This window comes from Triticum urartu, chromosome 7 (assembly GCF_003073215.2).
Source record: "Triticum urartu cultivar G1812 chromosome 7, Tu2.1, whole genome shotgun sequence".
Lineage (NCBI taxonomy): Eukaryota > Viridiplantae > Streptophyta > Magnoliopsida > Poales > Poaceae > Triticum > Triticum urartu.
The window spans coordinates 534,496,602-534,507,533 of record NC_053028.1 but is presented as its reverse complement, the minus strand read 5'-3'; positions in this window follow the sequence as shown (position 1 = coordinate 534,507,533).

Sequence of the window (10,932 nt, the reverse complement as noted above, 5' to 3'; positions counted from 1 at the left end):
AAATGACCCTTGGTCACTAAGGAACTGACACGTGTACCAACGGTCGGATTTCGAACTCACATGGCAACTTTACTTGGGCTACAAGTAAAGCTGACTTGTCTGACTCTAGACAAGATTTTCTCTCATAGGCTTCGCTCGAAGACATAGGATTTGAATTAGGCATCACTTCAGTCATTCTGACTGGTTCTCTTCGACCCCACTTAACAGTACGGTGGTTCCTATGACACAACATGAATGAAATAAAACTACGAAGGATCTAGGTCTTCGAGTTTCAAAAGCTTCATAGGGAGTCTTCTCATGTCATTGTCTTCAATATGAATATCTTCATAAACCACCATTGTCTTCAATGTCTTCGTACATTTTTAGGGGTTATCTCTGATAGTAAAACCGAATCAATGAGGGACTTCTACCTGTGTTTTCCTGCACTTCTCACAAACACATTAGTCCCTCAACTAGGTTTGCCGTCAATACTCCAAAACCAACTAGGGGTGGCACTAGATGCACTTACAATATTGTGCTTACGAGGATCAGGACGCTTGACCAGTTCCCATACATTATTCAGCTCAAATTGTTGAATCTCTTCTTGCATAGCTTGAATCCATTCAGGTTCCATGAAGGCTTCATCAACTTTCTTGGGTTTAGATATTGAGACGAATGCGAAGTGCCCACGGAAATTTGCTAGTTGTGTTGACCTTGAACGAGTGAGTGGACCAGGTGCATTGATGCTATCAATTATTTTCTCAATCTGTACTTCATTTGCAACACGAGGATGAACAGGACGAAGATTTTGCTCTTGCTGATAATTGTCATCGTTAGAAGGATTGTCTTCAGGCTGAGCATTGTCTTCAGGTTGATCAGGTGCAGAGATGATGAGTTCCTCTTCGGGCTGTGCTTCAGACGGTATGATTTCTCCAGTTCCCATAAGCTTGATGGATTCACTGGATGGAACTTCATCTAGCACATTTGGCAGGTGCTCTCTTTGCGAGCCGTTAGTCTCATCGAAGCACACATCCATAGTTTCAACCACTTTATAGTGAAAGAGGTTGAAGACTCTGTAGGAGTGCGAATCCTTTCTGTATCCAAGCATAAAACCTTCATGTGCTTTCGGTGCAAATTTTGAAGTGTGATGTGGATCCTTGATCACTACTAGGAAAAGGGCTATAGATGAAATTGACACTAATGGCGCACCAGACATGTGGTGCACCACTACTATATACTAATGGCGCACCATGTGTTGGTGCGCCATTAGTGTCCAAATACTAATGGCGCACCACATCCACGGTGCACCTCTAGGCATACTAATGGCGCACTACAGGTGCGCCATTAGTAAAAAATACTAGTGGCGTGGTACTAGTGGCGCACCAGTAGTGCGCCATTAGTAGGCAAAACTGGTGCGCCACTAGTAGGCCTTTTCCTAGTAGTGGATCTAGCACCTGGCACCAAATACTCTGAAGTAACTGACATTTGGCTTCTTACTAGTGAGGAGCTCATATGATGTTTTGTTCAGAAGCTTGTGAAGATAAACACGGTTGATGATATGGCATGCAGTATCAATGGCTTCAGGCCAAAACTTTCTTGGAGTCTTGTATTCATCGAGCAACGTCCGGGCCATCTCAATGAGTGTTCTGTTCTTGCGTTCCACAATGCCATTCTGCTGCGGCGTGTACGGAGCTGAGAATTCATGTGTGATGCCCAAGGTATCAAGATATGTATCAAGGCCAGTGTTCTTGAATTCAGTGCCATTGTCACTTCTGATGTGCTTTATTTTGGCGCCAAAATTGTTCATAACTCGATTGGCGAAGCGTCTGAAGACATCCTGCACTTCAGTCTTGTAAAGGATTATGTGCACCCAAGTATATCTTGAATAATCATCAACAATGACGAAGCCATAGAGACAAGCAGTAGTAGTAAGAGTTGAGTAGTGAGTGGGACCGAAGAGGTCCATGTGTAGCAGTTTGAAGGGTTGAGTCGTTGTCATGATTGTCTTCGAGGGATGCTTGGCCCTCGTCATCTTTCCAGCTTCGCAGGCACCGCATAAGTGATCCTTCTTGAACTTGACGCCCTCGATGCCTATGATATGCTTCTTCTTTGCAAGAGTGTGCAAATTCCTCATGCCAGCATGCCCAAGCCTCCGATGCCAAAGCCAGCATTCTGAAGCTTTTGCAAGAAGACATACTGCAAGTTGTGGTCCTGCTGAGAAATCTACCATGTACAAATCACCTTTCCGATACCCTTCAAACACTAGAGATTTGTCAGATTCCATTAGTACCAGGCAACGATATTTTCCAAACATCACAATCATGTTTAAATCGCAAAGCATTGAGACAGACATTAAGTTGAAACCAAGGGATTCAACAAGCATCACTTTATCCATGTGCTGATCCCTTGAGATTGCAACTCTACCTAGACCCAATACCTTACTTTTACCAGTGTCAGCAAATGTGATGTGGCTCTTGTCGGATGGACGTAATGTTGAGTCCATAAGAAGGCTTCTTTTGCCAGTCATGTGATTTGTACACCCACTGTCAATAATCCATTCTGAAGACTTTGAAGTCGCTGGTGTCGTACCCTACAGTGCAGTTAGGGGGATAGGCTTCACGAAGGGTATTGTGAAGCATAAACATTTGACGAACCAGTGGGTTATGAAAACTTAGATCCAGATTAGGACTAATAGGGAGAGTAGCATGCGATTCAGGAACGAGGTACATAATGATGCCATTCGGGCATTTTATCTTGCGCCCTACAAGATTTTTAAGGTCCCCAGCAATAGCATCAGAAGATTTTGTTTTTCTGCTGGAGACCTTTCCCTGCAAAAGAGAGTTAAGCTTTCTTAACCACCCACATCTTCAAGGGTGGATTAGAAGAAATAAGTCTAAGTGCAGCATCTGAGAATTTTGGCTTTGAAGCCTTAGCAAACAGTCTAGCAGGTGGACAATAATATTCATAGGAATAAGCAGAATAATTTTTGGTCATATGAACATGACGATTCGAAGAACCGTTCTCATATTCATATGCCTGAGTATGATTTCCCTGCAAAACATTTGCGTTAGTGTGACTCAGGTGAGTCCTCTGTTTGTATGAAGCCTTTGGACCATATGAAGCCTTTGGTCTGAGGTTTGTCTTCTTTAAGTGAGGTGTCATGAAGACATTCACAGGAAGATTTTCCAGACACTTTTTTGGAACCCAGATCTTCTTCATAGGCGGTCCATTCCTGCAGTTAGTACCAATGTACCTAGAAAACACTTCACCATTCTGATTCTTAAACAGTTTATAGTTTGCATCAAAGGATTCATCAATGATAATGGGGTTAGCACAAGTGAAGCCAGATAAGTTGGATGGATCTGCTGAAAGTTCCTTTGCAGCAACCCATGTGGTTATGGGGTACTGCTCAGGTTTCCAGTAAGAGCCATCTGCATTTATTTTCCTCACAAATCCAACACCCTCTTTCCTAGGGTTTCTGTTCAGAATCTGCTTCTTGAGGACATCACATAATGTCTGATGTCCTTTAAGACTTTTGTACATCCCTGTTTCAAGCAATGTCTTCAACCTAGCATTCTCATCAGCAATAGCAGTGGTATCCTCAGCTGAGGGGTTAGTTACCACATCAACAGTTGAAGATATTGCAACAGCAGTAGCAGTGGAACATTCAGCAACAGAATTAGCATTATCACGCTCAATGCATTTAAGACATGGTGGTTCAAATCCTTCCTGAGCGGGACTGATCTGTTCAGAGCGAAGTGACTCGTTTTCCTTTTGAAGATCTTCATGAGCCGCTCTCAATTTCTCAAGTTCTTGCTTCCTTTGAAGATAATCATAGGAAAGCTTTTCATGAGTTGTTGAGAGAGTATCATGACGATCTTCAAGTTCCTGATACTTAACGTGAAGGTTTTTTATGTCTTCAATTAAGGATTCAGATCGAGTCATTTCAGCACCCAACAGATCATCGCTTCTGTCTAACAGTTTTTGAATATGTTCCATAGATTTCTGTTGTTCAGTTGCAATTTTAGCAAGTGTTTTGTAGCTGGGTTTGGAACCACAATCAAAGTCATCGTCACTAGATGTTTGATAGCGAGTAGTGCGTGTGTTTACCTTGGCACCGTGTGCCATGAAGTAGTAGGTAGGAGTGGAGTCGTTCGTGTCATTTGCGTCGGTGTCGGTGATGCAGTCATTGTCTTCAGTGTTGAAGATGGACTTGGCGACGTATGCTGTAGCCAGACTCGCAATGCCAGAATCAGACTCCTCCTCAGACTCCACCTCTGCCTCCTCAGATGCGGACTCCTCCTCTGAATCCATCTCCTTTCCAACAAACGCACGTGCCTTGCCAGATGAGCTCTTCTTGTGTGATGAAGACTTTGATGAAGACTTGGAAGAAGACTTTGAGTATTTCTTCTTCTTCTTGTCGTCAGAATCATATTCCTTGCTCTTCTTCTTCCTTCTGTTCTCATTGTCCCACTGTGGACACTCAGAGATGAAGTGTCCAGTTTTCTTGCACTTGTGACATGTTTTCTTCTTGTAGTCATGAGCAGAAGCTTCATCGTTCCTTGAGCTTGATCGTGAAGATTTTCTGAAGCCTTTCTTCTTGGTGAATTTTTGGAACTTCTTCACTAGCATTGCAAGTTCTCTTCCAATGTCTTCAGGATCATCAGAACTGCAGTCAGATTCTTCTTCAGATGAGGAGACAGATTTTGCCTTCAAGGCACGAGTTCGCCCATAGTTTGGACCGTAGATATCTCTTTTCTCAGAAAGCTGAAACTCATGTGTGTTAAGCCTCTCAAGTATGTCAGATGGATTGAGTGTCTTGAAATCAGGACGTTCTTGAATCATCAGGGCCAGGATGTCAAACAAACTATCAAGTGATCTCAGCAGCGTCTTGACGATTTCATGTTTGGTGATCTCAGTGGCGCCGAGGGCTTGAAGCTCATTTATGATGTCAGTGAGCCGGTCAAATGTGTGCTGGACATTCTCATTGTCATTTCGCTTGAAGCGGTTGAAGAGGTTGCGAAGAACACTGATTCTTTGATCTCTCTGGGTTGAGACGCCTTCATTGACCTTGGAGAGCCAGTCCCAGACCAGCTTGGATGTCTTCAAGGCACTCACACGGCCATACTGTCCTTTCGTCAGATGACCACAGATGATATTTTTGGCAGTAGAGTCCAGTTGAGTGAACTTCTTGACATCAGCAGCAGTGACACCTTCTCCAGCCTTGGGAACGCCGTTCTCGACGACATACCATAGGTCGACGTCAATGGCTTCAAGATGCATGCGCATCTTATTCTTCCAGTAGGGATATTCAGTTCCATCGAAGACGGGGCACGCAGCGGAGACTTTGATTATCCCTGAAGTCGACATAGCTAAAACTCCAGGTGGTTAAACCGAATCACACAGAACAAGGGAGCACCGAGCTCTGATACCAATTGAAAGTGCGTTATATCGACTAGAGGGGGGGTGAATAGGCGATTTTTACGAAAGTCTTCAATACGTGAGAGTTATGAAGACAAACAGCGAAGATTATGCCTATTACTATGCAGCGGAAGTTAGATTACACTAGGCCAGCCATGATCATGTATTCAATAGAGTGAAAGCACAATGACAAACAACTGCAGTGTAATAAGGATCAGGTAGGAAGAAGTTATGAAGCCAAACAGTTCACACATTCACGTTGTGAAGACTAAAGATAAAGCAAGCATGCAATGGCTTCACAATGTGCGATAGTAAGAAGAGGAAGTGAAGATGAAACCAGTGACTCGTTGAAGACAATGATATGTTGGACCAGTTCCAGTTGCTATGACAACTGTACGTCTGGTTGGAGCGGCTAGGTATTTAAACCTTAGGACACACAGTCCCGGACACCCAGTCCTGAACACACAGTTCAGACACCAAGTCCTCACCGTACTCTCCTTGAGCTAAGGTCACTTAGTCCTCGCCCAATCACTCTGGTAAGTCTTCAAGGTAGACTCCCAAACCTTCACAAACTTCGTTCACTGGCAATCCACAATGTCTCTTGGATGCTCTGAACGCGACGCCTAACCGTCTGGAGGATTCACAGTCCTCAAGTGTAATAAGTCTTCAGATCACACAGACAAGAAGACTTAAGTGATGCCCAATTTACTCTGGCTCTGGGTGGTTAGGGCTTTTCTCCTCACTAGGAATTTTCTCTCGAAGGCTTCGAGGTGGGTTGCTCTCAAACGACAAAAGCCGTGCACTGAAATCTGAGCAGCCAACCGTTTATGGTTGTGGGGGTGGGCTATTTCTAGCCACTTGGCAACCCGACCTGATTTGTCCAAAATGACCCTGGGTCACTAAGGAACTGACACATGTCTCAATGGTCAGATTTCGAACTCTCATGGCAACTTTACTTGGGCTACAAGCAAAGCTGACTTGTCCGGCTCTGGACAAGATTCGCTCTCATTGTCTTCACTCGAAGACATAGGTTTTTCATTTAGGCATCACTTCAGTCATTCTGACGGGTTCTCCTGGACCCCACTTAACAGTACGGTGGTTCCTATGACTCAACACAAAATAAAAAGAACTATGAAAGATCTAAGTCTTCGAGCTCCATAGGCTTCATAACGTGTCTTCTTTTGTCATAGTCTTCAATGTGAATATCTTCATATACCACCTTTGTCTTCAATGTCTTCATACATTTTTAGGGGTCACCTCTAGTAGTAAAACCGAATCAATGAGGGACTTCTACCTGTGTTTTCCTGCAATTCTCACAAACACATTAGTCCCTCAACTAGGTTTGTCGTCAATACTCCAAAACCAACTAGGGGTGGCACTAGATGCACTTACAGGTACTCTATTAAAAGGAGGCCTTAATATCCCTTAGTTTCCACTAGGACCCTGCTGCCACGGGAGGGTAGGACAAAAGATGTCATGCAAGTTCTTTTCCATAAGCACGTATGACTATTCAGAATACATGCCTACATTACATTGATGAACTGGAGATAGTCCTGTGTCACCCTAGGTTATGACTGCTAAATGATCGATCGCATCCGGCATAACTCTCCATCACCGATCCAATGCATATGAGCTTTTCCTATATTGTTCTCCACTTATTTACTTTTCCGTTGCTACTCTTACAATCACTACAAAACCCAAAAATATTACTTTTGCTACCGTTACCTTTTGCCACCGTTACCACTACTATCATATTACTTTGCTACTAAATACCTTGCTGCAGATATTAAGTTTCCAGGGGTGGTTGAATTGACAAGTCAGCCGCTAATACTTGAGACTATTCTTTGGCTCCCCTTGTGTCGAATCAATAAATTTGGGTTGAATACTCTACCCTCGAAAACTGTTGTGATCCCCTATACTTGTGGGTTATCAATTATCTCCTAGCATTTGGATCTTTTGCAAAGGCCTGGTTTGTAACCCTTTAGATTCTAACATAGCTGTCTTCCCCTTGCATGCCTTATATAGAAAAATGGTGCTTCAATTATAAAACATGGTACAACAGAGATGGAATAGGTACTGAAGAATAGAAAAGCATGACATATTGACATGTATTCCCTCCATCCGGAAATAAATGGATGGGTCTAGGCGTATTTCAGTTCTAGATACATCCAATTTTATCCATTTCTGTGACATGTAATCCGGACGGAGGGAGTATGATGTAAGAGCTAGGGATACGACATGAGAACAGTGTAAAAAACAATACTTGAATGTAAAACTGTATGCTAGCGGAATACATACAGAAAAACACTAAGCCAACATATGCGTGTATGATTGGGAAACTAAGATGGCAGTGCAAGAGACCACTAGAACATCACTTCAATGTAAAAAAGAACATGGTATGGTAGACAGATGAAGTACATACTGATGAATAACAATGCATAAGATATTCAAAAGCATGATGTCCAAACTAAGCAGATGGCATTGCGATAGAGTAGAATGACAATACTTGAATTTGAACACATGTTATCATGAATGTAATAGGTACTGGAAAATAGGAAGGCATGCCATATGTACATGCATCATCAATAGGCTAAGCACAAGGCATTGCAACAGAGTAGATGCACTCCAGGACATTATATGCATGTTGTACCCATATCAAGGGCCAAGTTAGAGTAAGGACCTTGTGGGGTGAATAGGATTTATCATCTTTCTGCAAGTCTTGTGAAGAACTACCTTTACATGTTCTATCATATTGGGTATCATTAACATCAAGTTTGTTGGCCGTTACATTGCTCCGTGAGGTTCTTGTGGATAAATCAGTGTGTGCAATTATATCTGACATGTGTGGAAGACAACTAGTAGTGAGATTTATGTAATGCGTGCCTATAGGAGACGACATAAATAGTAGGACTGGGGTTAACTAGCAGCAACAGGTCTCAAAAACTAAAGGGAGAATACATATGAAAGCTAAGCAGACATACCCATAGGATTTTTATATGTTGTTATATAAGCCCAAAGTGCATTATCTAATTTCTTAGACTAATCCTTCCTGGACCTATTAATAGCCTTTTGCAAAATTAATTTTATTTCTCTATTGCTAAGTTCAACTTGACCACTAGACTGAGGATGATAAGGTGATGCAGTTCTATGGTTAACATCATACTTGGCAAGCATTTTACGAAAAGCACCATGAATAAAGTGTGAACTGTAAGTGCATCTAGTGCCACCCCTAGTTGGTTCTGGAGTATTGACGACAAACCTGGTTGAGGGACTAATGTGTTTGTGAGAATTGCAGGATAACACAGGTAGAAGTCCCTCATTGATTCGGTTTTCCTACCAGAGATGACCCCTAAAATGTATGAAGACATTGAAGTCAAAGGTGGTATGTGAAGACATTCACATTGAAGACTATGACAAGAGAAGACATCGCGTGAAGACTATGGAGCGCGAAGACTTAGTTGTTTCGTCGTTCTTTTTCTTCTTTGTTGAGTCATAGGAACCACTGTATTGTTAAGTGGGGTCCAAGTAAACCAGTCAGAATGACTGAAGTGATGTTTAACCAAAATCCTATGTCTTCGAGTGAAGACAATGAGAGCAAATCTTATCCAGAGCTGGATAAGTCATCTTTGCTTGTAGCTCAAGTAAAGTTGTCGTGTGTGTTTGAAATCTGACCGTTGGAACACGTGTCAGTTCCTTTGTGACCCAGGGTCATTTCGGACAAATCAGGTCAGGTTGCCTAGTGGCTATAAATAGCCCACCCCCTACACCATAAATTGTGTGGCTGCTCAGAGTTAGTGCATGGCTTTTGTCGTTTGAGAGCAACCCACCTCGAAGCCTTTGAGAGAGAAATCCTTGCGAGGAAAAAGCCCTAAACACCCAGAGCTAAAGAGTGTTAGGCATCACTTAAGTCTTCTTGTCTGTGTGATATGAAGACTTATTACACTTGAGGACTGTGAATCCTCCAGCTGGTTAGGCGTCGCATTCTGAGCATCCAAGAGTCATTGTGGATCACCGATGAACGAAGTCTGTGAAGGTTTGGAAGTCTAACTTGAAGACTTACCAGAGTAATTGGGTGAGGACTTGGTGTCCTTAGCTCAAGGGGAATAAGGTGAAGACGCGGTCTTCTGAGTTGAATCTCAGCCTCCCTAAGCAGACGTACAGTTGTCACAGCAACAAGAACTGGTCCAACAAATCATTGTCTTCAAAGAGCCACTGGTTCAATCCTTCCCATCTCTTTATTTGCAGATTGGTCCTTGTGAAGTCATTGCATGTTTGCATTATCTATTTGTATTCACTATGTGACTACTTGTTCTGATTGGCTTCATACTATCTTCCATCCTGATCTATACTGCCTAGCTGCTATTAGTCTTTGTGCTTTCATTTCATTGAATACTTGACTATGGCTTGCTTAGTGTAGTCTACCTTCCGCTGCATGGTAATAGGTTTATTTCTATCGTTTGTCTTCGAAACTTCCATGTTTTCACCCCCCTCTAGTCGATCACTAGCACTTTCAATTGGTATCAGAGCAAGGTACTCCCTTGTTCTGTGTGATTCGGTTTAACCACCTGGAGTTTTATGCTATGTTGACTGCAGGGATAATCAAAGTCTCCGCTGCCTGGCCAGTCTTCGATGGAACTGAATATCCCTACTGGAAGAATAAGATGTGCATGCATCTGCAAGCCATTGATGTCGACCTCTGGTATGTCATCTAGAATGGCGTCCCCAAGGCTGGTGAAGGTGTCACCGTTGCTGATGTCAAGAAGTTCGTTCAACTGGGTTCCACTGCCAAGAACATCATCTGTGGTCATCTGACCAAAGGATAGTATGGCCGTGTGAGTGCGCTGGAAACATCCAAGCTAGTTTGGGACTGGCTCTCCAAGGTCAACGAAGGCGTCTCAACCCAGAGAGATCAAAGAATCAGTGTCCTTCGCAACCTCTTCAACCGCTTCAAGAGAAACGACAATGAGAATGTTCAGCTCATGTTTGATCGACTCACTGACATCACAAATGAGCTTCAAGCCCTCGGCGCTACTGAGATCACCAAGCATGAAGTCGTCAAGACACTCCTGAGATCACTTGACAACTCGTTTGACACCCTAGCCCTGATGATTCAAGAATGCCCTGACTTCAAGACACTCGATCCGTCTGACATACTTGAAAGGCTCAACACACATGAGTTTCAGCTTTCTGAGAAAAGAGACATCTACGGTCCCAACTATGGGCGAACTCGTGCTTTGAAGGCAAAAGTTGTTTCCTCGTCTGAAGAAGAATCTGATTGCAATTCTGATGATCCTAAAGACATTGGAAAGGAGCTTGCTATGCTTGTGAAGAAGTTCCAGAAATTCACCAAGAAGAAAGGCTTCAGAAAGTCCTCACGATCCAGCTCAAGGAATGATGAAGCTTCTGCTCATGACTACAAGAAGTGAACATGCCACAAGTGCAAGAAACCTGGTCACTACATCTCTGAGTGTCCGCAGTGGGACAATGAGAACAAGAAGAAGAAGAAGAAGAAGAAGAAGAAGAAGAAGAAGA